The sequence below is a fragment of the Scatophagus argus genome, chromosome 6 (assembly GCF_020382885.2).
Source record: "Scatophagus argus isolate fScaArg1 chromosome 6, fScaArg1.pri, whole genome shotgun sequence".
Lineage (NCBI taxonomy): Eukaryota > Metazoa > Chordata > Actinopteri > Scatophagidae > Scatophagus > Scatophagus argus.
The window spans coordinates 16,773,522-16,800,222 of NC_058498.1; the positions used below are offsets into that span (position 1 = coordinate 16,773,522).

At 41.9% G+C, this 26,701-nt stretch overlaps 1 protein-coding gene across 4 annotated transcripts in view; it reads left to right on the plus strand.

The window, feature by feature from the left end:
• The window catches only part of celf5a (cugbp, Elav-like family member 5a), a 180,031-nt gene that overhangs the window by 16,195 nt on the left and 137,135 nt on the right, over positions 1 to 26,701 (plus strand). The gene's annotated exons all lie outside the window — the stretch shown is intronic.

Sequence of the window (26,701 nt, forward strand, 5' to 3'; positions counted from 1 at the left end):
TTCCATGTGTCTGTTCTCCAGGGGATATTGCCAGCATTGATCAGATCCACTCTGCCTCGCACTTTTGAAGCAATAGCACAGAATGACTTTTTAGGGAGCAAAGCTCTGCGTTTTTGAAAAGGGGCTATCAGCAGAAAAAATGTTCAACAGATCTCACATTTAAGATAATAAATTAATAAATTTGATTCTGAGAATTTTGTTATGTTACACATTTATTTGTGCTCATGGTGTTTTTATTCAAGTGAAGTTATATTTCTTCGGCGTTTGCGTGTGAGGTGTTCACACACAAATGTGACTTCCTTCATCTGTGTGAGACCCTGACAAGTCTTAAAAGAATGTCAGAAAGGGACAGAAGCATGTAGGGGTGGGTAGAAATGGCTCCCCACTGAGGCAGCATGGCTTCACATGCTTAGATCAGGCCTGCACTGGAGAGGAACATCAGTTGAAATCCCCTCACCCCCCTCCTCCCCTCACCCCCAACAACCCCTCCGATGGAAGACAAAGAACCTTAGAAATCCAGCCAAAAGGCACATGTCTCAGTTAAACATGCAAATACAACTAGAACAAACTTTGGACATTTTACCGGTGGCTTTCCTGCAAAACAACTTGTTTCATTTATCTAGCAAATTAGCCAAGCACGAGGCTGGAGGGCGTTATTCTCTTCCCTGCATTTGAATTACAAGACAGAAGACAGAGAAAGGGAATTCACTAAAATGCCAGAGGTTGTGTTCAGGAAAGGTTATAACTATTCCCTGATTGTTTATTAATTTTACTGTTTTTGTCAGTGTTCTGTCTTTACAGTAAATTTCCTTCTCAGGTCTCGTAATCATTAATAGCCCCCACCCCCCCGTTTTTGTTTTTTTTTTGCCAGCCAAGAAAAGCGTCCACAAAGGTTGACCTACTATTGGGATGAAACAGTTGATGTGGCTGAAAGTATAAATGAGAGGCATGGGGGCACAGATGTAGATGTTAACAAGTCTCATGCTCCTGCTCCCTCCGTCCTTTTCTTTGTGTGTTCTGAGAGAAGAGCAGATCATCAAATAATCTGCGCTCTGAAAGGTTAACTGTCATCCAAATGCAGTGCTGCTATACTACAAACAACATAACTTAATATTAACAGTGCCTCGTAGCAAGTGCTGACTATACACTTGGCATGTAGCATTTGTTACACACAAGGTCTGAAAGCTTTTCTTTCTTTTCAGTGACTTTGAAATAAAAGCCTTCTTGTGTAACTTTTGGCCCTGCTTTGGTCCTCGTGCTGACTTCTACTCTACCTCACCCAGTCCTGTCCACCCCACATCCTCCTGTCTCCGTTGCTCCTCTGCGGCTGCTCTTCCTGAGACAGACCGTGTCATAGAAGAGTAACAGGCCGACATTGATGGGTGTCAGGCCTCACAGACGAGGCTGCTCTGCTGTTCCCTTCAACTTCACTCATGCACACAAACACCAGCGCTCTAAGGAAACTCAGTGTATGCTATAATGCTCCAGTTACACGTACGCACATACAGGTACAACACCAGCCACGCAAAATTACCACAGCATGGCAGTGTCCCTATAGACCCAGTTCATCTGCTGATGAACCAGCATCTGGAGCATTTACCCATGCAAAATCTTTGATTTAAAGAAAGATAATTATTATGTACAACGAAAGAAAATATCATGCAGGGCCTTTTTGCTGTAAAATAACTACCATGCTGCATTGAAGTGTGTGTGTTTCTGTATGTGTGTGTAAAAATATGTGTGTGTTTGCATTTGACTGCCCCCCATTGCTTCTCCTGTCCTTCCCTCTTGAGCCTCCCTGCTTCTAAATCTTTTGCGATATGACCTCTGTTGCTTCACTGCTTGATGGTAAGTAGATATGCCAGTTGTTTGTTTGCAAAATCCTGCTTGATATGCAGTTTGCCAGGGGCTGTGTTGTAATTAATGTAAACTAGGATTTCTCCAGAGATGAGTTATGAGTTATTAACTTCTGTGGTTTGTCATTAACCCCTGCGTTGCTGCTCTTTTGCAGGGGGCTTTGACCAGATGTGGATGCTCATCCACATCTGTTGTGAGAGATGTTTGAATCTGTATTCATGTCAAAACACCAAAATTCAGCTGGACTTTAGTTGTTGCAAATGAGCAGTACCATGTATGAAAAATTGAAACATCTAACAAGCTTTCCTGAATCTCATGCAGGACCCTTTGCTGAACACAAACAAGCCCACCCGCATACACACATTCAGCATACACATGGACACCAGCACGCACACACTTGAATTTCATGAGATGGAGCGTTAGAATTTTGGGAGAAGTCTGCAGCTAGAAGGCCTGGGTTTACGCCCTGTGTCTTCTGTTACGTCCTTGGGCAAAGCACTAAATCCCATACCTTTCTTGTTAAAAATGGCAAGAGAAAAAATTTAAACAGAAGTTACAAGCTTAATGAAAAAAAAAAAGATCCAGAAATCAGTTTGAAATCACGCTTGCATTGACCACTGTGCCAGCAAACACGCCTTGAGTGGCTACTCTTGTCAGAAAATCAAAGGAAGATGACAAACTCATGTATTTGTTTGCTGCACAGTCAAATAAACTGAGAACATAAGCTTAGAGGATTCATGTTTTCGTATTCCTAAGAACACAGTCAGACATGTAGTACTGAAGTCATGATTGATTGTTGTTTTTTTGTCATCCACATCACTTCTTGTATGTGCATGAATCATCTTCTTTGTACTTTAAAAGGGTAAAGGTACAGGCTACTCCTCCAAAACAATGAAAACATCTATGTAGAGAGTAGGGATGTTCCTAACAATACATTTCTCTGACATTTAAATGAAAGCATAAACTCACAATAGTCAACCAGTCGGAAAATTCATCACAGTTGGGTATAAGAGCCATTTTCAACCCTTAATCACATTCTTCAGCAACATCTTAAAGGCAACAGTTAACAGTTGTTAATATTGGTACCAGATGCTCTTTTTCTATAAAGCAACAGGAAAACATGATACTGCAAGTCATGTCAACATATTATTTGAATGTATACTGTAGCAGCTAAGCCTAAACGTAAAGCCACAGAGGAGCTGCATAGACAAGTTAATACTTGAGGTTCTCGCTGTAGCAGTATTTCTGGTAACAGCTAGCGAGTGGATGCAATGTCTAAACAACCAGTGGACTAATCGTGCACATCCCTGCTACAGAGGCAGTTGTGGAGTGCTAACTCTTGTTTGATAAAGTTTGATAAGGATTATAACTTCAAACATTTTCATTTTCAAGTGTTGATTGATTGCAGGGCCCTGTATATCTGCATACACTCTGCTGCTAGCATGAGGCACTGGTTGCCACACAAACACACATGACCCAGTGTCCTTTTATTATGAGAAAGAAGTGCTTGTGTTCTTGGATGTTATTATCCATGTCCCCCTGTTACACATTAGCTGCTGAAAGGAACAGTATGGCCTAATGGAAGTGTACTGGACTGGAATATAGATTCCTGCGGTGAAGTGTGATGGGAACCTTGGGGACACGAGTGCCTGACACAAGTTTGGCCACCGAACAGGAGAAGCTCTGACAGTTTACCAGGTGTGTGTTGCTTGGCTCTATTAGCCGTGTGTGTTTGCGCGTGTGTGGTAAGCTGGCTTTGCATTGCAGCCAGCCCTATGTAGTTACAGATAGCAGTGTATAAAGGTGGGAAGAAAAACATGTGCACATGGCAGCTTGCCGTGATCACACGCCGCCCACGACAGTGAGACTTGAATGTATTATTTTGTGCGCTGTTTCGTGCTTGTTTGCTGCTGATGGGGATGCTGCTGCACTATTTTTTTATATTACATAACCGCATGAGTGCTTCTGTGTATGTTAATATGTTTGCGTGTGTTAACTTTAGGACTCAAGAATCCTTCTTTTTCTCTCGCCAAATACAATTGAAACACCCCTTATGACCTGGACTGGCTGCTTCTACAGCAGTTGGTGTTTGTATGTGTGTGCGTGTGTGCGCTTGTGAGTGTCACATCTCTCTACACAAGTCCGCAGGAGATTTACTCCACCCTGTTTCAGCATCATTACAAAATCCTGAATCCTTCACACTATACCCCCTCCCTCAATCCCCCTCTTCCTCCCTTCTCTCTTTCCTCTCAAAGCTGCTGCTCAAATCCAGCAGATCCGAGAAATAATCTCGGCCGCTGCAGCAGGTCCATTTGCTGTAGCACTGAAAAACATGCCACCCTCTCCTTTTTGTCATGCTAGCATTGTGTACAACAGTGATTGTCTTGGAGAAGCAACGATGGAAATGTGTTTCCTGCATGCATTTACTCCCAGTATTAGTACAGCTCGACCTGGGGGGAGTGCAAGAGGCTGGCAGTGATTCAGGAGGCAGGTTTATGGAAATAGCAGGCGCATTAAAAACCCAATGAGAGCAGGGAGAAGATTATGCTCCGGCACACACATGTGGGCTCCTGCAATGTCAACACTCTAAGTAGATCCCCTCCCTCTCAATCGCCTCTGTCTCCCTCTGTCTCCATTTCTGTCTCTCCCACTCTCTCAGTCTTGCGCCGTGCCCTTTGCTGCAGACATACCTGCTCTGTTAGTCTGATGTGTGAGTGCACGTGGCTCCCTGTTTGTTTGTATACATGTGTGCATGCATGAATTCATATGTGTTTGTATGTATTATTGTTTGTATGTGCCAGTGCTCAGCTGAGCCCTAATAGGATGTATGAGAAGCAAGGAGCAGGGCAGGGCTCTGTTGCAGAGAGTGGCCGACCTTGTGCTGTGGAAATGAGGCTGTCGTGCGATGGAGCCGTTCTTGAAATGTTGCAAACCGCCTAGCCTTCTGTTGGGCTTTGCAGGGGCGCGCGCGCACACACACACATACACACACACACACACAAACAAACAGACTCAAACACAGATAGATAGACAGAGAGGGAGAGAGACAGAGAGAGAGGCATAACATATACTCTCATACTTTTGCATGCAAGCTATTCACCTGTTTATGAAGTACAGAAAAGCCGCGCAGGCCTGGCTGCCGCAAAGGCTGAATAATTCAATGCAACTTTATGTGAAGGTTGGAAAGGTATGAGTGTAATGTATTGTATTGTTGTGTGTACTGTATGTGCCTGTGTAGAGTGGGCAGGGGTGGGGGTGGAGCGGACTGGTCAGCGTGAAGCCAGTGGGTGCTGGCAGAATTGGAGGCCTTGTAGCCAGGGAGTGGAGACTCGTTAGAATTTAGAACGTGTGTGTACTCTGGCTGCCTGTGTGTGTGTGTGTGTGTGTGTGTGTGTGTGTCGTAGTGGAGAAGCTGTATCTTTTTCTGCTTTATTAATGATACAGAGATACATGTTGCAAATTTAGAATTTGAGTTTAAAGTAAAATGCTATTGCCCAGCCTATAATCTGTTATTGTTTTTTTTCATATTAGCTGTGTGCATGACTTTAATTACTGAACTTGATTGTTTTGTTTGGGTTTCACTCTTGTAAAATCTCTGCGTGTCTGTAAGTAACAAACACATCTGAAAGGACCCACTTCTCTGTTAAACCCACCTCCTTCTGATCTCAACTCTACAAAAACTGTATGGCTGGAGCTGATCTCAGAGCATACAAGGTCTGCCTCTCATGTCTGTGTTTTATAGCCTTTGTTTTTACATTGAGATGAGAATAAAGAGGGCTTTGTAGATACTGGCACTCGAGTGGTTTTATGCCTGTGACCTGGCCAGTCTCTGAACTTAATACTCAAGTTAAATCACACTGATGAATAGAAGGAGCAGGTGGTGTTATAAAAAGTCTGGAGGACTGGGGCTGTTGTGTGAGTTGACTTTTGTTTTTAATATTGTGTATACTAATCATAGGTTGCACCCCCAGCATGCAGCAATATTACTACAGCTGAGGTATGTAAGCACAACAAAACAACTTTTCTTTGAGTGTGTGTGTGTGTGTCTGTGTGTCTGTGTGTGCTGTAATGGCATATTGCTGTAATGAATGCACAGTAAAGAGCTGCTGTACCAGACTGCTTCTAAGGGAACTGAATCAACGTACCCTTACAACATGTACATGTACTTATGCTCTCTCTCTCTCTCTTACACACACACATCCCTGAAGCAGAGGGGCTAGAAATAGACTAAAACACACAGGGTAACTGTTGGAGCCATCACAACATTGCTTGTTTTCCACCTTCTGTCTCTTTCTGTCTCACTGTTGCTCCTCTGGTACCCCTTTAACACACAGACACAGTCTCTCTCTCTCTCTTTCTCTCTATCTATCTCTCTCTGACATACATACACCTCTCTTTTGTTCAGCTCGTTTTTTCCATGTGGTAGATTAGCCACATATTTAGAAAAGCCTTCTTCTCCCCAGGGAATTGGCTTCCAAGGGTATTCAGAAAGAAATAGCAGGATCTGCACTCTGCACCTGCCTTCAGAGAATAAACAACACCCAGTGAAACACTGAAAATGTGTTTCATCAGGAAATTTCATTTCATTGCATACAGAATATATATTGGATAGTGTTTGACTTACAAATGAATCTAAAAATATGATTTCAGTGAATGAATGAACTGAATTCAGTATCTCTACCAGTGCCATCATGTTTGGAGGAAATCAATTGCCACAATTTTAAAGGTTCAAGAACTTGCTTTGAGTCACAGATGACCGTGTTTTGACCCCATCTGTGACATTAGCAGTGATGACATTACAGTGCTGCTCCCCCTCCCACTGGCTCTGGCTCTTAGGGGCAGACATTGCTTGAAATACCAAAATAATCCACTGCACAACCTGCCCATTAAGCTGCTTCACAGTGAGAAGTGTGCTATTTTTTAGAACAGTACAGGTTAGCAAAAAATCTGAATTATTAATGTTTTTGATATTTTTAGTCTGTTTAACCTATTTCTGGTTATGGCTGGAGACTGCTCACCCGCCTGTCTGCGAGATTCAATCATGTGACATAGCTATGATCTGGGTTATAGAGCTGGGTTTTGTGTGTAATGGAGGAAACTCTGTGTGTGTGTGTTGTAGGTAGTTTTGTTTTTGACTTTGAACATTACTGTCTGTATACCAGACAAACATGAGCTGGTTTTACTCATTTTGATGCTGCGCAGTTCAGACTGGCACTGTGAAGCATCACCTGTACCAGTGGGGCTGAACCAGATGAGTCTGGTTTAATTTCAGGCCGACAGGCATGGGTGTGCAGACCCATGCAAGAGGCAAGACCCAGATACTGACTGACAATCCATCTGTGGGTCCCTGTACAGGCTTGTACAGGTGTGCCACTGCCCGCAGACATAACCAGAAACAGTGGGAGTGAGTGGAGGGGGTGTGCATATGGATGATAAACTATGGACCTGAATAGAGGTGTGCGTGTGTGTGTGTGTGTGCTTCCTTGAGTGTGTCCTTGTGCGCATATTAAAAGAGAGCAGAGAAAAGATTTGCTTACAAAAACTAGATATCCAAATAGACAAGATGACAATTTAGAAGGCAGAGGCAAGTGTAGCTGAGAACATGTCACTTTACTCAATAATGAAGGACACACTTAAAAAGCATCACCCAGTGCGACTAATCGGAGCTGACATCTCACCGGCTGGACCTTGTGTGTGTGTGTGTGTGTGTGTGCGTGTGTGTGTGGGTGGGGGGGGTGTCTAAGAGATTAGAGGGGGATGAAGTGACAGAATAGTTGAAATACTGAGAAAAGAGAAGAGGAGGAAGGGGGAGGCACAGGGTCAAATTGATATCTTGAAGCCATACCTTCACAGTTAAAACAGCCATTCCCTCATATGTCCATGTGTACTGTCCATGGACACGTTGCGTGTGCTGCAAATCTGTGCTCCGTTCAAATGGCACAGTTATGTGGTGGAACCAGGGGCACCTCATTTGTAAGGCAGATCTAGCCATGCTTTGGTGTAGTGTCCATAGAGAGGGTAATGGGGTCGCACAGCACGACAGCAAGCGTTTGTCAGCAAAAATCAGGTCTAATGAAATACAGTACACATGGCTGGAGGGCACGGAGAGGAGTGTAACTGACAGGATGCATAAGTGGAAACAGCCCATGGCAGCCCTCCTTCATGGCTACCAATGCATAAGCCAGTCCAACAGATTTGTTTTAAGCCCCAGTCCCCTTCTCATCCCAGATAAGGATAGCAGCATGAGGTGCAGGGACTGTGTGCGTGTGTGCGAGACTCCCCAGGGATAATGACACAGAATTTAAGTGTATGGCGAGTGCTTGTGATGGGTCTGCTCATGTGGAAGTATTTGCATTGCAGAGGAGGGCTGTCAGTACATGACAGTAGAGCTCGCTCAGGGAGCCAGTGTCACGGTGATAGCTAGTGGCGAAGGCTTCTGTCATGTGCCCTGCAGAATTCCAGGACACTGGATATAGCTATGCTAGCAATAACAAAATCAAGCACATCAACACACTCTTTGTCTTAGGATTCCGCAAGTGTATTTGTAGCAGCTCTTTGTTTTTCTTTCTTTTTTTTAAATCAAACTTAGATTTTACCTTACGCTTCATTTTAAGTGCTTACGTTTTGTCCAATGTAGAAGCCTTCAAGTGTTTCAAACTGAAAATAACAATAAGCTGGATGGCTGCAGAATAGTTTGGAATATGAATTATATAGTTATGTGCCAACAGCTACAGTCTGTGGCCTTTAAACTATTTCAGTCCTAGCTGCAATAAGAAGCAGCTTTTAATAATTCAGAGTAAAACTGTATTCTAGATGTCCTCTAGGCAGCAAGCTCACATTTAGGTGAAACACTAAATTCGCGTCTACCCCTCATTTCTACCACAGCCCCTAAACCTTAGTGGGGCTGTGTATTTGATACCTGTGAAGCGCTTGTAGCGACACACACGTCACTGGGCTTTGTTGTTGTTTGCGGAGTTTGTTGGCACTGTGCAGAGTTTTGCATTTATGTGCGTGCATGTGTGTGCGTGAGTGACGATGCGTGAGAGAAAGTGAATGTGCAGTGCAAAGTGACTGCATGGTCTTTCACTCTTGTCAGCACTTGTGGCCCCCTGAGCTGTGGCACACAGACATCCGTGTGGCACGTTTTGCAGGAGGCAATTTAGAGTCTGTTCTGCAGGGTTAGCTGGTGTGCATCCTTTAATGTGCTTTCTGCAAGTTCTTAGACAAGATTCAGCTCTCTGAAGTCAACTTGGAGGTGGAAAAGTGAAAATGGAAAAGAGGGAGAAAATGGAAAAGATATGTAGATTAGATAGAGAGGAGAAGGAAAAGAGACGGATAAAAAAAAAGATAGACAAAAAAACTAAAACTTTTTAACTAAAACCTGTGCACTTGGGACAGGACATTTTTTTTTATCATCAAACAAAACTGTTAAAAGAAAAAAGTACTGAATGCTAACTGAAATTAAGCATTTTATTGTGATATATTTCTCAGCTCATAGGGGAGTCCAGCCTTAATATCCTCTGCCTGTCAGATTTGTCAGGTTAGAATATGGAGGAACAGAGAAAAGAAGGCAGGAGAATCAAAATGAACAAAAATCCTAAGAACCAAAGCAATCATGAAGCTTTGATCCCTGCACATCCCCTGGATGATCTGTGTTTTTCATATGGAATCTCAGTCTACTGTTTGCTCTGTTTTGTCAATATATTAATATACTGTGTGATATAGGGGCCCATAAAAGATCTTCAGGCAGTTCTTTTGATGAAACACTGACCCAAAGCAGTTCACCTCACTCCTCTGTTATTTCATTATGTATTAAGTATATGACGGTGTATTTACTCACAAAATAACCATTTTAACCTGAGTAGTTGTCATATACTACAATTTACCATAGCCCAACAGCTACATAATGATAACAGTGATAATACATATTCATATCATGAACTGGGGGTTTGATGGTACTCAACACTTTATAGAAGTTAAAAGGACAACAGAAAAATATCACATTAAAAGTGTATAATATAGTTACTTTGCATGCACTAACTGCATAATACTGTCTAACAGGAGTCTACAAACATATTGATACACTCGAGTATCACAATATTTTTCTATTGTGTGTATCATATTGATTTTGTATCAACTGTATCGATTTTCAGTTAATGGTTTATTTTCAAAGATTTGTGGCTGTGGTTCACTAGACAGTGATGTGATGTTGCAGCCTTTTGACTCATAATAATCTAACAATGTTAACTGAGGCAGGAAGGAGTAAGCACATATCACTAGTAAGTACAAAGAACTCAGGCCTATGAAACAGTACTTTTCCTGCTTACAGTATCACAGTGTATCATAAACCCTATATTGTGATACATCCTGTATTGCAAAATTCCTTATTATATAAGCTACTGTGTCATGTATTACAGTGCAGGTTGTCTTTTTGCTGCATCCAAGTCTCTTTTTGAAGGACAGATGCCAAATGCAATACAGAGAGGGATAACCTTTTACACACTCTTTACAGTCCTGACTAATCTACATTCAAATGTGATGGAATTAGTGTTTTCTACCGCAGTTTATGTAAATTTGAGGTTTAAGTATAATGTTTGTCAGCCACCTGACATATAAACAATGTTATATAAACATATAAACACAAAATCACTTACTGTGTCTTTCCCCCTAATTATTGTACGTAGTTTGAGTGACTGTTTTCCTTGTGTTAATGTATCTCAGTGAGCGGCACTGTCTACTGACCAGGAATAGTCTGTGATACAATGTTGATTGATATGGATTCAGACAAAATGTGCAGTTTAAAACTTGTTTCTGTTTTCTCTGCCCATGCAGTGCAGCACAGATGGGCCGTACCTCAGTCCACAACAGATTGATATCCACCCACTGCTAATCGTGACTCATGAATCACGATAAAACTTTTCAAAAGATATACAGAAATGGAACCAAGGAAAATATATTAGAAGTATGAAGAAACAATTCATTCCTCGTTTGCTTTGATAAGCGAGTGCAAGGCTTGCTCAAATTACCTACTGGGAAATAAGCATTCGCACACCTCTAAATTATGATTGTTTGATTGTGCACAGCTGTTGCAGGTGATGAAACTCAGCCTGGATCTGTATCCTGAGGTTAAATTGAGATTTATTGTGTCTGGGGGACTGCTAGATGAAAAAAAATCCACTGGACAAGAATATTTATTACTAGTCAAAATTCATACCGCCTGATATTAGTATTTAATTAATAAAAAATGCTGCTTTAAAAGAGCCTGAAAATTCTCACAGAGGTATTTAGGCATCTGAGTGCACAAGAATATAGTTGAGCATGCTAATACAAATTTGGGGAAAAAAGAAATCATATATATTTTCAGTGTCTTCCTGTGTATAAATAAATGTGACATTGGTTGATTGATTTTAACATGTACTTGCACTAAAAATAATGCAGTGGAAGAACACACGTACTCAGTTTAAGCTCAGTGTGTACACTATTTAGACAAAAGTGTTGGGATGGGGCTGTTACAGGGGTTGGGTCGGGCCACTTACTTCCAATGAAGGGAAATCTTAATGCTACGGCATACCAAGACCTTTGGACAATGCTATGCTTCCAGCTTTGTGGCAACAGTTTGATGAAGGGCCTTTTCTATTCCAGCAAGACTGTGTCCCAGTGCACAAAGGAAAGTGTGAGTGTTAGTGAGTTTACTGTGGAAGAACTTGACTGGCCCACACAGACTCCTGACCTCCACCCCATCCAACACCTTCGGGATGAACTGAGCAGAGATTATGAGCCAGGCCTTCTGGTCCCACATCAGTGTCAGACCTCACAAATACTCTGCTGCATGAATGGACAAAAATTCCCACAGAAACACTCAAACACACAAAATCTCCCCAAAGTCTCCCCAGAAGAGTGGAAGCTGTTACAGCTGCAAAGCTGTCTGTGTATTTAGAATGTGATGTCAGTAGTCACTGTTGGTGTAATGGCCGGGTGTCCTAATACTTTTGTCCATATAGTGTATGTATGTTGATTTTCACCTTTTAAAGGGGAACAATCTTTAAACTGACGTGATGTCATTTTATTTCAAGCACCTTCTATGAAGAAATGCAGTACTCCTCTGTGCTGTTTTTCTATGACATTCAGCATATAAAGTGTCTTTCTAAATCTGGCCGTGTATTTTAATGGTTATACGTAGAAGGTGGCACATGAATGTGAGTGCATAAAATATGCACACTGACAGACAAGCATAAGGATGCACATGTGTTTCTGTGAGGTAGGATAAAGCTGTCTCTCATCATCATCATCACACAACATCAGTAATGGAGCTCAGGCAAATGATTGCCATGGTAGCGTGGGCCGCCACACCGCCTAAGTGAGTGTACATGCACAGAAACACACATGCATAATATACACTGAAGCAACGTGTGCAGAGGCACAATCCATTAGGCTCTGGGGCAGAGGACGAGACAGCAAATTTATTTACAGAGTTTATTTTACCTGTTTTTCTTGATTCATTATTTATGAATCTATCAATCTGTATGACACACAGCATATAGAGTTTGGCTGACTGCACTCATACCCATTTTCCCATCTACCTGCCTCTATGTGTCTGTCTGTCTATCTGGCTTTGCAAGGCCTCTTTGTCTATCAAAATCTGTGTGCTATATGCAAATTCATCCTGTTTTCTCTCTTTTTGCTGTCTCTCATCCTATATCTTTGTCATCCAGGTCCTAGTTCCATTTATTCTTTGATCTTTTATTCAGTTTCTAAAATATTTTAAATTATAATGATGACTTGCAAATTTATCTCAGATGGCTTCTGCTTGTACCCACTCGGCTCATGGGTGTGCTTTCACTGCAGTGTTATTAATATATTCCTGAAAGACTACTCTCCCGTGCCCCTCTTTCAAGACTGGGTAAGGATAGTGCATGTTGTCCAACCCACTTCTTCATTTCCTCTTCCCCTTCCATCTCTTGCTCTAACTACTTCTTTCTCCCCAAATTCTTCTTCCTATTTTTTTCTCATCCTACCAGTTGACAAGCTTAAATGTATTTCTGGAGCTGAACCTTTTGACCACTAGTGACTCTGTGAAGCACTCCTGGTTTACAGATGAGTGATGTAGCCAGGAACACTTCCTGTGTTGCAGTAAACTCTCTATTCACTGTCTGTGCACCCTGTTCATAGTCTCAGACATTGCAACATGATGCACAGTTCTAACGGCACAGATTTTATTTCACTAATCAAGTCTACAAACTTTGCACTGGTAAATAAACCCATGTGACCAACGTAAAAAATGATCAACTCCGGTGAGTGCTGTATACGTTCATGTTGGTGATGACCAATTTTACCATCCATGGGATGCGCTTTGTGGACACCATACAAATAAGCCACTTTTTTTTTTTTTTTTGCTACAATTTTGTAGATTAGATCTGTGATGTGAAAACAGTAGATTTAGAAGTAAAAGCGTCTATCCTGCTCATACTTAAGTTATAAAATCCCAGAGCAGCACAGAGCATCAGAGCTGACAGTGCTGTCAGCCAAAGAGACAATCACAGTGGACGGCAGCAGAGGAGGCTGTACCACAGGCTGGTTTAGCTGATCTCACTGAGAGTCATCACAGGGGCAGAGGGTGTTGGAGTCGTTTCTGTCGCCTTAAAAATCTTGTTCTAAGATAACAAAACCACACCATTTCTGTGAATAATAATATTATGAATAATCCATTTTTTTCCCTGACACAGTGGGTCTTTAATTTCCAGCATACAGAGATAGATAGATAGATACTTTATTGATCCCGAGGGAAATTCAATTATATAATATAATACATGAATATAACCATAATTGTACGCCGATGACGTCAAACATAAGCATCTGACAAATATTCATTGAGAAACCAAGGACGTGTGGATACCAGGGACTCACCACACTGAAAGCCTAGCAACATAACTGACTCCGTGGATGCACATCCTTGCTACAAGCACTGGAGTGACTTGATGCATATCTCTTCTAAGAGCTGTTAATGCATCATTAGTGTGCCAACAAAAGAGAAGAAGAAAACAATAAAGGTCTGTCGTTGCAAATGTTCCATGAAATGCATTTACTGCTTTTGTTAGGCCTAGAGAATACACAACTGGTATTACAGCATTTTTCACATACTGTTGAAAAATGCTGTTTATAAACAAAACCATCATTAAGGCTCTGCAGGGAACTATTAACAAGCTTAACACAGGATGAATGAGAAGTCATCAGTAGGGCAGTGAAAGTCTGTCATGTCCTCTGACACATCTAAAAGCACTTTGGCTGTGTCTGCTGAGTGACCAGGATCTGATAATGTCCGATTTATTACAGTGTTTGTTCATAGTGAGGGCCCTGTGGGTATGGACTGGCCAGCTATAGTAAGGCTGCCTGAGTATATTTAAGGTTGTGGCAAAGACCAGAAAATAAAAGCCTTTTCTTCTTCTTTCTCTCTCTTTCATTCTTCTTCTCACACTCACTTTTTTTTTACTCTGTCATCCTTCTCATTGAAGATGCTTGGTGGTGGTGTGGCTACAGCTTTATGGGAATGGGACATGCAGTATTAAAGGCAGAATGGAAAGGTATCTATGGATCAGCATGGAGCGCAGCTGAAAGAAAATAAGAAATTCCAAATATATATATATAAAATATATGTTGGCCAAGCTCAACTCTACCCTATCAAAATGCAGGATCACTGAGCTCTAAATCCAGTCTCTTTTTTTGGCTGCAAACCAAATGGGCAGAAAGAGCTATTCCCTCTTGCAATGAGCGAGAACAATGACATATTGCCTGGGTTCCATGTGAATGGAGCTATGACGGTAAAGTGTGTGTTTGATAGCTCGATGTGGCTCTGTCAGTCAGGCGCAATGATATCTCGCAGTGTCAGATGGCCCTGTAGGTGCAGTGTGTGCTGACAGATCAACAAGAAGGGGGTTTGAATTAGTGAATAAGATGGCTGATTAAAAGCTAGAGACAAAAAGCACCTGGAAGCTAAGGGACTTCTGCAGACAAAAGCACGTTACTAACACTTGTGTTTTTATTATTTTTTTGTATATATTTTTTTTTTTTACTTTTTTTTGTAGAGCAGCTGCACACATAAGTTGTAAGACAAAATCCTCTCTAATAGGAAGCCTCTAGGGCTGCAGAGGAGTGTGGTCGATACACAGAGACACAGAGGGCTTTGAAGATGACCTGTCTCTCTGCTTACATCCAAATGAAAAGGCAAGAGAGGGGGCCCACAGGGACAGAGCTAAGTTTCTATAAACACTATGTACATAACACCTAAGATGTCCGTGTGTTTGATGTGACAGCGTCCAGATTAACTCACATTAGGGAGAACAACAAAGCTCTGGGTGCTGCATCGTCTCTTACAGGAAGAGACAGCCTCAGAAACAAGGACATTTAAAAACACCAATTCAAACATCTCAATAGAAATACATTTAGAGGTTTCAAGCTTTGCATATGTTCTCAGAGCATTTTTGTAGTCACAGTTGAGAAATCCCTAAACATCTTTTTTTTTTTAACTTTTTCTAAATGTGTATTCCTTGCACTGTTGCCTCATAGCAAGAGGGTTCCAGGTTCGAATCCCGGTCTGGGCCCTTCTATGGGGAGTTTGCATGTTCTCCCTGTGCCTGTGTGGGTTTTCTCCGGGTTCTCCAGCTTCCTCCCACAATCCCAAAAACATGCACATTAGGTTACTTGGCTACTCTACATTGCACCTAGGTGTGAGTGTGAGAGTGTGTGGTTGTCTGTCTTTGTGTGTTGGCCCTGCGATTGACTGGCGACCAGTCCAGGGTGCAACCTGCCTCTCGCCCGTAGTCAGCTGGGATAGGCTCCAGCTCCCCCGCGACCCTGATGGATAAGCGGTATAGAAAATGGATGGATCATTCCTTGCATAAAACATCTTATATTTTTGATGCAGTCTTGGTAACAAAAATCCTCACTGAATGATGTACACAATAATCATAACCAAAGGCACAAACTGTTCCTGAGATCTGAAACAACGCAAACATTTGAACACCCCAACCCCCCTCTGGTGATTTCAAAGTGTTCATTTTTCTACAGCAGGCAGACATTATTCAGCAGTCACCATTTGGAGCCATCACACTGTTGTGAAACAAATTATGTGCTACCTTGTGTGTTTGACATTGTAAGTGTCAGTGTTTAGTTTGACTAATGGATTTCTTCTGACAGAGAGGTGGATGGGATTTCTTAGTGTCACCATGTGAATTGCAAACACAATGAACAAAATGGATGTCCTCATGCTTTTTAAGTGGGTGTTATTATGTTGCTGGCATCTTCGGTGACAGGTGGAAAGAGGTTAATAGAACGTTTTGTGTATGTCTGCATGTTGTGGTGATGTTTCAGCCTGACACAATGGGGACAAAGATCATTCAGATGATCTTCAAAAATGCTCTGACTGAGAATAAGCATGTAAATTACGGCCTGAATTGAAGTGCTCACTCCATGGTTATGTAGGTGCAGACTTTATTTGAATGAAACACATGTGTTTTACATATGTCATCCAGCACGTATTTGGATTGGAAGTCATAATGAAAGTATTCTTACTGTGTATTGTGTGTTGACATTGAATTAGCATCACTTGTTGAAAGCCATACAGCAGCAGCTGCTCACTGGGGAGGCAGGACAGTAAGTCTAAAGTATCATTTACTGACATTCAGTGGAAATGGAAGTGGAAGCGGATCGTAGTAATACTAACAGTAGTAATGTCCAGTTGTCCCAATTTATGGTTCCAAGCAAGTTAGAAGTAAAAAAAAAGTCTTTGTTTCAAACATATTTTAATAACATTACTGCTAGCAACTAGAAACACACATCGTCTGGGAGCCTCTACGTTGAATTCACATCGACTTAGTTGAACTTACACATCATACTTGACTGACACTCCACAGTTTAAGTAAACATTTCCTTTAAATGTGTACCTGTGTTTTGCATTTGCGTATAGCTGTTAATAAAAAAAAAATGTGTTGACATAAAGAACAAAAAGTCCTAAGCACGGAGAATGGGATAATTATACTGATCTTTTCCCTGATTAATCAATTAATAGTTTGGTGTATAACATGTTAGAAACTAGTGAAAAATACCCATCATTACGTTCCAGAGTTATCAGTTGAAATTGTGTTCTGCCTGGGGTGTTAAACCTTAAGGCCCATTGGCCCCCTGATTGCGAGCCATTAGGTCAGAGTGAATCAAATTAGCATTACTGCCTCACATGAGACATGCCTTAGTTTGACCTTTGGTCGCAGTGGTTGGGTTGTTGGATTGTCGTGGGTTACAGGATGAAGGCAGTTTTATTCCCCCATTGAGAAACTGTGGAAATGGCTTCTCCCCTTGAGCCACAAAGGGCTCTAATGCATTGCCTCTTCCCTTTGATGTTGACTATAAATATGAATGGACTGGGGGCTGTGGTTATTATTGTATAGAAATCTTTGTTTGGAGATGTTTTGTGAATGTTTATGGAGAGGAACACTGACAGCGGGGAAACACTGAGCACTAACAGATTTAAGTACATGGCATCATTGGCTTCGCTGTAGCATTCCTCATTGTTACCCTTAAAATATTGTGAGACAAATGTATCCCGCTAAACTAGGCTATGTGTTGTGGGAATGTGAGTACTGTTCAGAGTAAGGAAAGGATGATGAGAGTTATGGCTGTCTTAATATTACAGAGCTGTGTGGAAATTAAGCATTGCATCTTGAGCTTTCAGCCCACACGCTCCCACGTCAAGCCCATATATTTAGCAGGGGGAAAAGCTTTTTTCTTCTCCATGCGCTGTGGTGCGAGAGGTGCGAGGTGGGGGGTGGGGTGGGGGGGTCTGAAATGTTTGTCTTTGTTCTCCTGGCAGTTTTCTCTGTGTGGGCGTTCACAGTTTCTAGGAGCACCTCGGGAATGCATTCCAACAGATGGAGGTTTTAACTGGATTGTTGGCTTCCAAAATTAGGGATGTATGCTTTTGTAGCCCACTATTTTAATTTGTTTGTTCGCTTGTTTGTTTGTTTACCTATGTGTTGTTTTCCAGCTGGATAATCGCAGGGTGCGAAGACGAAAGTGGAGTTGCAATTATGTTTAAGCCGCTAATCAAATATCTGTGACGTCTGATGCATAGCTGTTTTAACGTCACAGCTGATTGGGATAGCAGTAACTATGACACGAAGAGTGAACCCCACTTACCACAATGTAACTCTACATCCACAGTTCTGCTCTCTGCTGGCTCTGGTGCTGTCCATGGTCCTGAAATGGCCAGTGGCATAGGCACCATCCCCTATAGACTGAAAGTTGTTTGTTTCTCTGTAGTGTGAATTATGGATTATTATTATTTATGACCAAATTCCCTATTATATGACCTGTTCTTATTTTCTACACCTGGCCTTTAACAGTAGTAGTAGTAGAGAGAGACAATCTGTGGCAGCAGTGCAGTGGTCCATAATTTCACACACGTAACCTGCATGTAATGTGTGTGATGCAGGCTGTGGACTGCTTGGCGTAAAATATGCACATTAAAAAATATTTTTTGCAAGGAGAAACAATTTTTACTAGTCTGGGCAAAACTGCAGTGTGTTATGACACCCATCTAGTAGACTGCTTGCCTCCTTTTGTCTAAAGCACATTTCTTATTCGATTTGACAGCCTCAGAAAAGAGTAATTGCTTTTCTGACCTGTAATTTCAGCTCAGCCTTTGTATAAACCAAAATGCATACCTTTGATTTATGTCTTTTGTCATGCTGCCGAACTATTTGAATTACCCAAACCCATGTAGGCCTGACTGTAATGGTATTTTTCAGCTCTCCCTGAGCTGTTGACAATGTAAACATTTGTGGTCCATCTTGTGTAATTTTTTTTTTGTTTGTTTGTTTGTTTTCCTTGGCTAATAAATTAGTACTGTTAAGATAATCCATTATACTGGTCCTCTGAGTACTGTCAGTGACAGGAGATGTGCTCTTTTATATGTCTACCCTCTACCTTTAGGAAATATTTTAAAGGCCTGTCTGAATTCCTGTCTTCTGTTCATTATCTTTCCTCTTTCTCACCTTTACTCTCTCACTCTGGGTCTTCCTCTCTCATTCCCTCTTTTCTACATATTTCCATCTTTGTATCTCAAAGCCATTTTTCTCCTCACTCAGCAGTGGTGGCACTCCTTTCGGGACTGTGGGTGCTAGAGCGCCGCAGGCTTCCCTCAAGCCAGACCGCAGCCTACAAACACTCTGTCTAAGGCCAGACAGGACTCCTTTTTATTAGTCCTGCTTAAATAAAGTGTAGTGAGCCAATATCTGGATTCTGTATCGGTGAGCATCAGACAAAGGATCTGTCTCCGATATAGGTCAAGGTACCAGTCTGTAGTATACCAATTTGTACAAAAGTGTTCAAGTCAACCGACATGCCACTCCTAATGTGATGTCTAATTTAGTGTGCACTGCATAAAACTGGTAGTCTTGACAGTTTAGAATCCAAACAAATAGGTCACTGTTATAGTAATATGCTATAAATAGTTGTGTGTGTGGATGTGTGTGCAGCCTGGTGCATTGCTGTGTGTGCGTGTCAGGGATGTTCTGTCTAATTTTAGGCTCTCAGGAGAAGAGAGCAGTGAGGAGATCAGCAGAGTGAAGGAGGAGTGAGCCCCAGCACCACAAGCTAATGGTTTAGTGTTTTTAATAACTTGCTTGGGAGGTATCTCCCGCTGTAATATATCTCCTCAGCAGCAGATAGCCCATCCATACATTACCAGGATGTGAGAGCATTATAAACAGCTGAATACAGCGTTGGCTTTCCAATAAACCGTTATTATTAAAACGTCTGTGTCTAATAAATAAAAGGGATTTAATCTGCCCCGCCTTTCTGTTTAGACCTTACTCCAAGCTGGAATGAATGCACAGAATCAGCATTGGTAAAGTAGGTCCTGACAAGGATGAATACAGACAAGAAGGGTAATTTATTAATGCACTTTTCCTAACCTATTCTCCATCAGACGTGCTTGCTCTCCATGCATAATTTTTAAGTGAGGCTCATTAAAATCTAGATCTGCATAAAGACTGAAGATAGAAGAAAAAAAAATAGATCAAAAAGCATTCACTGGATTATGGATATGAAATAACCGTTTTGGTGTCCAATTAAGCTTATGCTTTATAATTAGCCAAAAGGGTTCCATGCCTTAATTTCAAACCAGCTTTTTTTCCCCCTCTCATCTCATTCACCCCTGAACCCTTCTTTTACTCAGTCCGCCACATTGCATGAGAAATTAAATCACTGTGCGCCCACTCATTCACGTGGAAAGCCCCTTATTCTAGTAGGCTACTTTTGTTTTAATGCAGAGAGACAGCTCTGTCCTTTGTAGTCATGCCCTGTTCCTGACAAATAGACCCCGAGCTCAGCACAGCCAGTTTCTATGTGCACAAGCTTTGTGGTCAAAAAATGTCACTACTTTTAGTAAGTTCAGATTTCATTCTTTGTACTCTGATACCAGTAAAAAGTGACTCTGAATGGATATGGATTCTGACTGAGAGGAGAATACAAAGTGCTGACACTGGTGATAAGCTGTATGATGATGCAATGCACAGTAACACAAAAATCTTAGCATTCAATTGATTTTATTACTTATCTTATTAATATTCTGCATTGTCAGCATCACATACTGCTTCACTTGAGCGTTTTGATACTTGCTAAGCATTACTCTAAGCTTTATCATCTTATATAGTGTCAGTGCTCATTCACGGCTCCATGCAGCACAGTCACATTTCAACAGTGGATCCTGCCCATGTAAAGTATCGCTGCCCTCTTGCTGTAGGAAGCCATTCCTCTCATGATCCAGCAGAGACAAACAGCACTCTTAGTGGTCATTTTTTACTCTCCTTTGATATACCTGCTCAGTTTCCTTGAGAAGAAAGAGCAGATTGTTTGTTTTGCTGAGGCCTCTTTCATTTCGCACGGGAGAAAGAGACCATTAATATTGTCTTGCCATACATCTTATACGCTGATAATGCAGGCGTTGGTCGAAGATGAAAAGAAATAGTGCATTACTGTCACCATGGCACATGACACATGAAGCTCTCACTTTGTGCCTGCTTTGAATAGCCTTGATGCTGCAGGGGCAGAAGAGGATTGGATAAAAGAGAGAGAAACAGAGGACAAAAGGTGGCAAAATGGAAGGAGATGTAGTGAGAGAGGAAGAATTAAGTTTAATTACTGGACGATGTAGAAAAGAAAAAGAAATCAAATGAAAAGGCACAACAAAAGGCAACAAAATAGCACAAAACTAAGAAAGCTATAAAGTAAATGCAGAAAAATAACATTTCTTATACACCTCATAAAAATGATACAGTGACTATGTGCTTCTCTCCCACAGCGAGTTAGTAAAAAAGTCAGTGCAGAAAGATTGGTTTTTGCTGCAGTCAAGATGTCTTAAATCTTAGATGCTGGATAAAAGCAGTGCAGTGTTTATAAATACAGAAATTAAAAGTAAATGCACATTTATTAGACCAAAACTAAATTTGCAAACTAAGAGTTTCAAAAGGAGTATGAGGGCCTTCTGTGAATGATTTGAATTTAAAATTAAACTGTGATTTTAATATTTGCAACTTTTCAGTAGTGGATTACATCAATTTGCATGTGTGAAGGAGGTTCAATTCAAAAGGACAGAGCATCCGAGTCTGTTATAAACCTCATGCATCAGGCTGAGTGGCAGAATTTACAGAATTTTAGGCTGTTGCATGCATCAGTGCTTCCCTTCTTTGCTCTTGCTGCATTCATACTTTATTAATTTGTAATGTTCCAATGCAAAATTTATTTCAGTAAATAATACATTGACAAAGAAAAGTTAAAATATATTCAAATTGCAACTTTGCGGGTCTTAATATGTACATGAGACACTTACACAAACTTATGCAATGCAAAGCTGAAATATTGACATGTATTGTTGAATAATGTTGTTTAAATTTGATTTTAATAATTGTATCAGTCTGTTCATATTCGTCCCATATTCATCATATATTTTTGCTTTGTTTCTGCGAGAGAATACAAAGAGAGCCACGTTCAGACAGTCTGTGATATTGAAGAATAAAAGCTTTTCATTATTCAAATTTTAATGATACACAAAACATAAAAAGTAGCTTTGAGTGAAAAAAAATGCAGAACATTAATGACTGAGTTGCCATATAAAAATTCTGTTTGATATGTACCATACTGAATGTATGCTAATACAAGAGGCTTCCAATTTGAAATGCATTGCACCTCCTACATCACCATCTGTCTTAATACTGGAAAAAGGGATTTAATGACAAAAATGCCAAATGTGCAGATGGCTGTGTGAACTATTGCATTATGAAACTTACACTTATCTATGCGTGGGTATTGTGTGCTAGACCCAAAGTATATTTCTGATGTATGTAGGCATATTTAGTATACATAAAGCAAGGCCAATGTCTATCTGCCTAAATATTTCACAGCTTTTAAATCTGTCTCAAGTTATCATCATCATTTTATTGTTGCTGCTTCTTTTCTCTCTGGTTTCATACTCCAGCTGTCTCTCTCTCTCTCTCTCTCTCTGTCTCTCTCTGGGCATGTGACCTAACAGCAGACTTGTGGGAACTGTAGTGATGCTGTCAAGCTGAAAGCCTCCCCAGAGCCTCAGAGGAAACAACAGAAGCAAACATTAGAACAACCCCAAAATGTCGACACAAACCAGTGTATTTGTCAGGCTGACCTGGATTTGCTCAAAACAGCACTCAGTCTTACCACAGAAAACTGTCACCACACAACATATTGCTTTCTGAGAGACAGAAAAGCAGATGAGTTTGACACTGTTAAATGTAGTTCTCCTCTTCAGATGCGGCAGCGCCTGCTCGCATATGTGCTGGAAGACCCTTGTCAAGTCAAGACATTATTAAGAGCAGGAGTAACTCGCTACAACAAATGAGACTTTGCTGTTTAAAGGCAAGAGGAGACGCTACTTGAATTTTAAGTGGGAACAGGAGTCCGTCTCGGTCATAAAGCACTATCGCGCATCCACACAGAAAAGCACCCACATGTTGAGTACTGACATGTTCATATGCACTCAATCAACCTTCTGTTTGAAACCTAAAGTGAGAATGAAAAAAAAGAAAGTGCAGCCAGGACAAAAATTCCCAACACCCCCCCAAACCATTTCACCCTACACCCACTACCCCCCCCCCCCCCCCCCCCCCCCCCCCCCCCCCCCCCCCCGTCCACTTTTGCCTCAGTGGCAAACCAAGGTTTATTTCCCCCGTGGAAATATTGGTCTGTCAGTCAGATCAATTGCCAGTGTCCAGGGCACTTCATGGTTCCTCTAATTATAATCCTGTGCAGCTGGTGCGGGCCCACGTAGCTGTGGGGCAGCCATTGTAATAGAGGCATCACTGGGCTATAGATGGATAGAGCGAAGCGTCGGCCAAAGCCTTGCAGTCATCGCTTGCGTCGGTGGAGAGGCTTTACTCCAGCAGTCAGAGCAGGGGCCAGGGTGTCTTATCTGGCTCCTCCATGCGGCTCGCTGTATGCTCGGGGAGTGCATTACCAATTCTCTACCCCCCTCTCTCTCCTCTTTCTCCCCCTGTGCTGCTCCTCGCTCCTTACATCCTTATGAGATGTCTAGGCACTTTGCCATGTTTGCGTGTAGAGACAGTCGCGCTGTCCTCTCAGCAATACTGCAACCTGGATGGAACCAAATTATGGCTTTGGTGGCTTTGTGGAGTATTTAAATAGTCTGTGTGTGTGTGAGTGAGTGAGTGAGTGAAACTTTTGATTTCAGGATTCAAACTAGTTTGTCAATTGCTCAAATGCAATTTTATTTCACTTCATGAATATTCTGGAGTTACATCAGTGTGAAGTGGTGGCACTGAATAACCTTCAGTTGTGTGTGTCTGTGACAAGTATTGCCACATATTTTCTCCCTCCAAACATTGCAGCGCTCTCTCACATCCTCACCAGAGGAAGTGTGAATACTGTGCAGAAATGGCACTCCACCACCCCCTCCTCTCCTCACTGGCATTGTGCGATTCCCATCTCAACATGCTGAAAGAGGTGTGAGAGAGGAGAGCATGTGAGAGAGGGTGGGGTGAAAAAGACAGAGGAAGAGAAAAGAAGAGAGGGTGACAAGGAAGAGAGCAAGAGTGGAGATGAACAAGAGAGAATGAAAATGAGTGCAGACAGCAAATGGGTGGGGGCAGATAGCAAGGGAGCGAGACTAAGAGATGTGGTGAAGAGAAAGGGAAAGAGACAGTTGTAATACAAAAAGACATTAAAATGAGAAAATGTGCAAAAGGAAACACATGTAGGAAGGAACATGGAGCACATGGTGGACAGGAAGTGAGACAGGGAGGGGTGAGACAAAGAACAGCAAAAGGGAAGAAATGATGGGATACCAGGAGCAAACCAGCGTCTGAAATACACAAGCTAACTGAGTTATATAAGCAGATGCTGCTGCTAGGAAACTGTAGGCTTCTGTTGGAGACGAGGATGGCTCTCTGTCACCAGAACAGGAAATGGGACAGAGAGAGAGAGGTGAGAGAGACGAGACATTAAAATAAATAGAGAGAGATAAATAGAGAGGCACGAAGAAATATAGAAAAGAGAAACATTAGAGGGGCAGGGTCAATGCAGGGAGGTGGTCTGAAGAAACAGCATGGAAGGTCCTGTATGGTTGGTGAAAATAGCCAAGGCTGAAGAGAGTGGGGAGATGAGTGAAGTGGCGGGGGTGGGGTGTGGAGCAGTTGCATTTCAGAAAAGCAGAAAAGACAAAGAAAGAGGAGTCTACGTTGCTAGTCTGAAAAAAGTAAAGAGACTATTAGGCTGTGCAGTGCAACAGAGAGTCCCAGAAAGCGACTGGGTCGATGAGGGATTAAATGGCTTAGAAGGGAAACTGGGAATGTGTGTCTGCACTGGTATGACTTTGTGTGTGCGTGCATGTGTGTATGTGTGTGTTAAGCTTGTCTAAAAGCATGTTCCAAATCACTCTGGACATGCTAAGCGTACCTCCCCTGTTTTATTAATGATTTAGATATCTTGTAATACTCTGAAGCGTTAAAACGTTCCGTGGCTGCAGTGGCTGAAATGTGCTCATCATATGCATGCGTCTGTGTTTTATATGTATATGCGAGGATGTGTTTGTGTGTGTGTGCGTGTTTTGGCCTCAAACAGGAATTTGCATGAGGGGTATTTAAGCTGCATGGCAAACCAAATAGACCATGAAAAGGAAAAATAACAAAATCTGTCCCCCCCCTCCACTCCATTCCCCACTACCCAATTCCCAGCAGATCACAGACTGCAGCTCCAGCCCACTCTTCACTCCATTGTGTTTCAAACCACTAGATGCCCTTGCTTATCTTTCATTTAATTTTATATATACACTTCGGGGGGGCTCTAGCCTTAGCAATGTTTTCCTTCACTACACTGCCTTCTCTTGTCTCTTCTGCCCTCCTCTCCTTCCCTCCCACACTCCTTCTGGGTTCTCTCATCCCCTCTTGGTCTGTCAGAGGTGTGACAGGTGTGTCACGGCTCTCTCCGTCAATCTCTCAACTTGGTGACCTTTGTCTTAGAGATAACTCCACTCACAGGTCTCTCCTTGCCAGCTGGGATTGACAAGATTGCCTGGCACGCCACCCTGTCGGCTTCCAGTCGGCTGCCCCTATCTCGACCTACCACTCATTTGAGATTGGGCTGTAAGCAAGTTCATATTTCTACGTGTGGAGCGTGAGTGTGTGTACCAAAACAAGCTTTAGGCCTTCTCTGTATTAATTGTCTATGCGTGAAAGTGGAAGTGGAAGAGAGGCAGGAAAGTGACGAAAGGGACAAAAGCATGACGACCAAAAAGTGCCGAAAAAGAAGCAAACAAGTAAAGAAAATGAGATGATAAAGCAGGGTAGAGGGAATAGAGAAAAATAAGAGTGAGACAACAGAGGAGATGAGTGTGAAAGAGGGTGGGAGTGTTTGTCAGGGAAGATGCCTGTAGAACTCAACCATTGTTTCTCCCAGTGTGAGCGGTGTATAATCACTCAGCCTTACCGCAGTAATGACACCATCTGGGCCCGGGGAAGATGGCAGCTTCTCTCCAGCTGAAAAATGGATCGAATAGATCCAGGGTGATTAGAGCATCAGCTGTACACAACCTACCCTCCGAATGAATTCTAGCAGCTAATAACTACAGTAGGCATTAGTGGGGAATCTCTCCCCTCCACCGCCTACAGAACTTAAGGTGGTAATGGGTATAAGCCTGAAGATGTAATTTATATGTGTGATTTTTTTTTTTTTTTTTTTTGTTATTTTTGAAATATGAAATTGCTTTTGGCTCAGTAAACCCTGGGAGGTGCAGCTATTACACGAGGGACAAGTCCCACCAACTTTTTAAAATTATTAGTATAGACCACCCCCATATCACAAATGCAATCTCTCCACTCAGTGCTCTTTTCAGAGCTCTGTGTCAGTCCATGAATCCATTTCACTTACTTATGGGGAAAATGCCCAGATCACTGAAATGCCATGCTAGAATTTCACTGCTATCTTGCACCCAGGCAGAATCTCACACAGCATGCACATACATGAGTGGCCACTAACGTTAAGGTGGCCATCTGGGGCCAATCACTTCCTCTTACAAAATGTACCCATAGTTCTTCTCATGCTAATATAATGAGATCAAACCACCTGTTAAAAGGCATGAGAATAAGGCAAATGATCTCCTGTGTCCCATCCACATTTTCAAGGCTTCCTACACCCATGGTGTAAACTGTGCATGTGGAAGAGTGAGTGTCATATTTGTGCTTTGTGTTGGTGTAGCTGTCAATGTCTGAGCCGTCATTGCTGCATGAAGAAATTTCCCTTTAAACCTGCA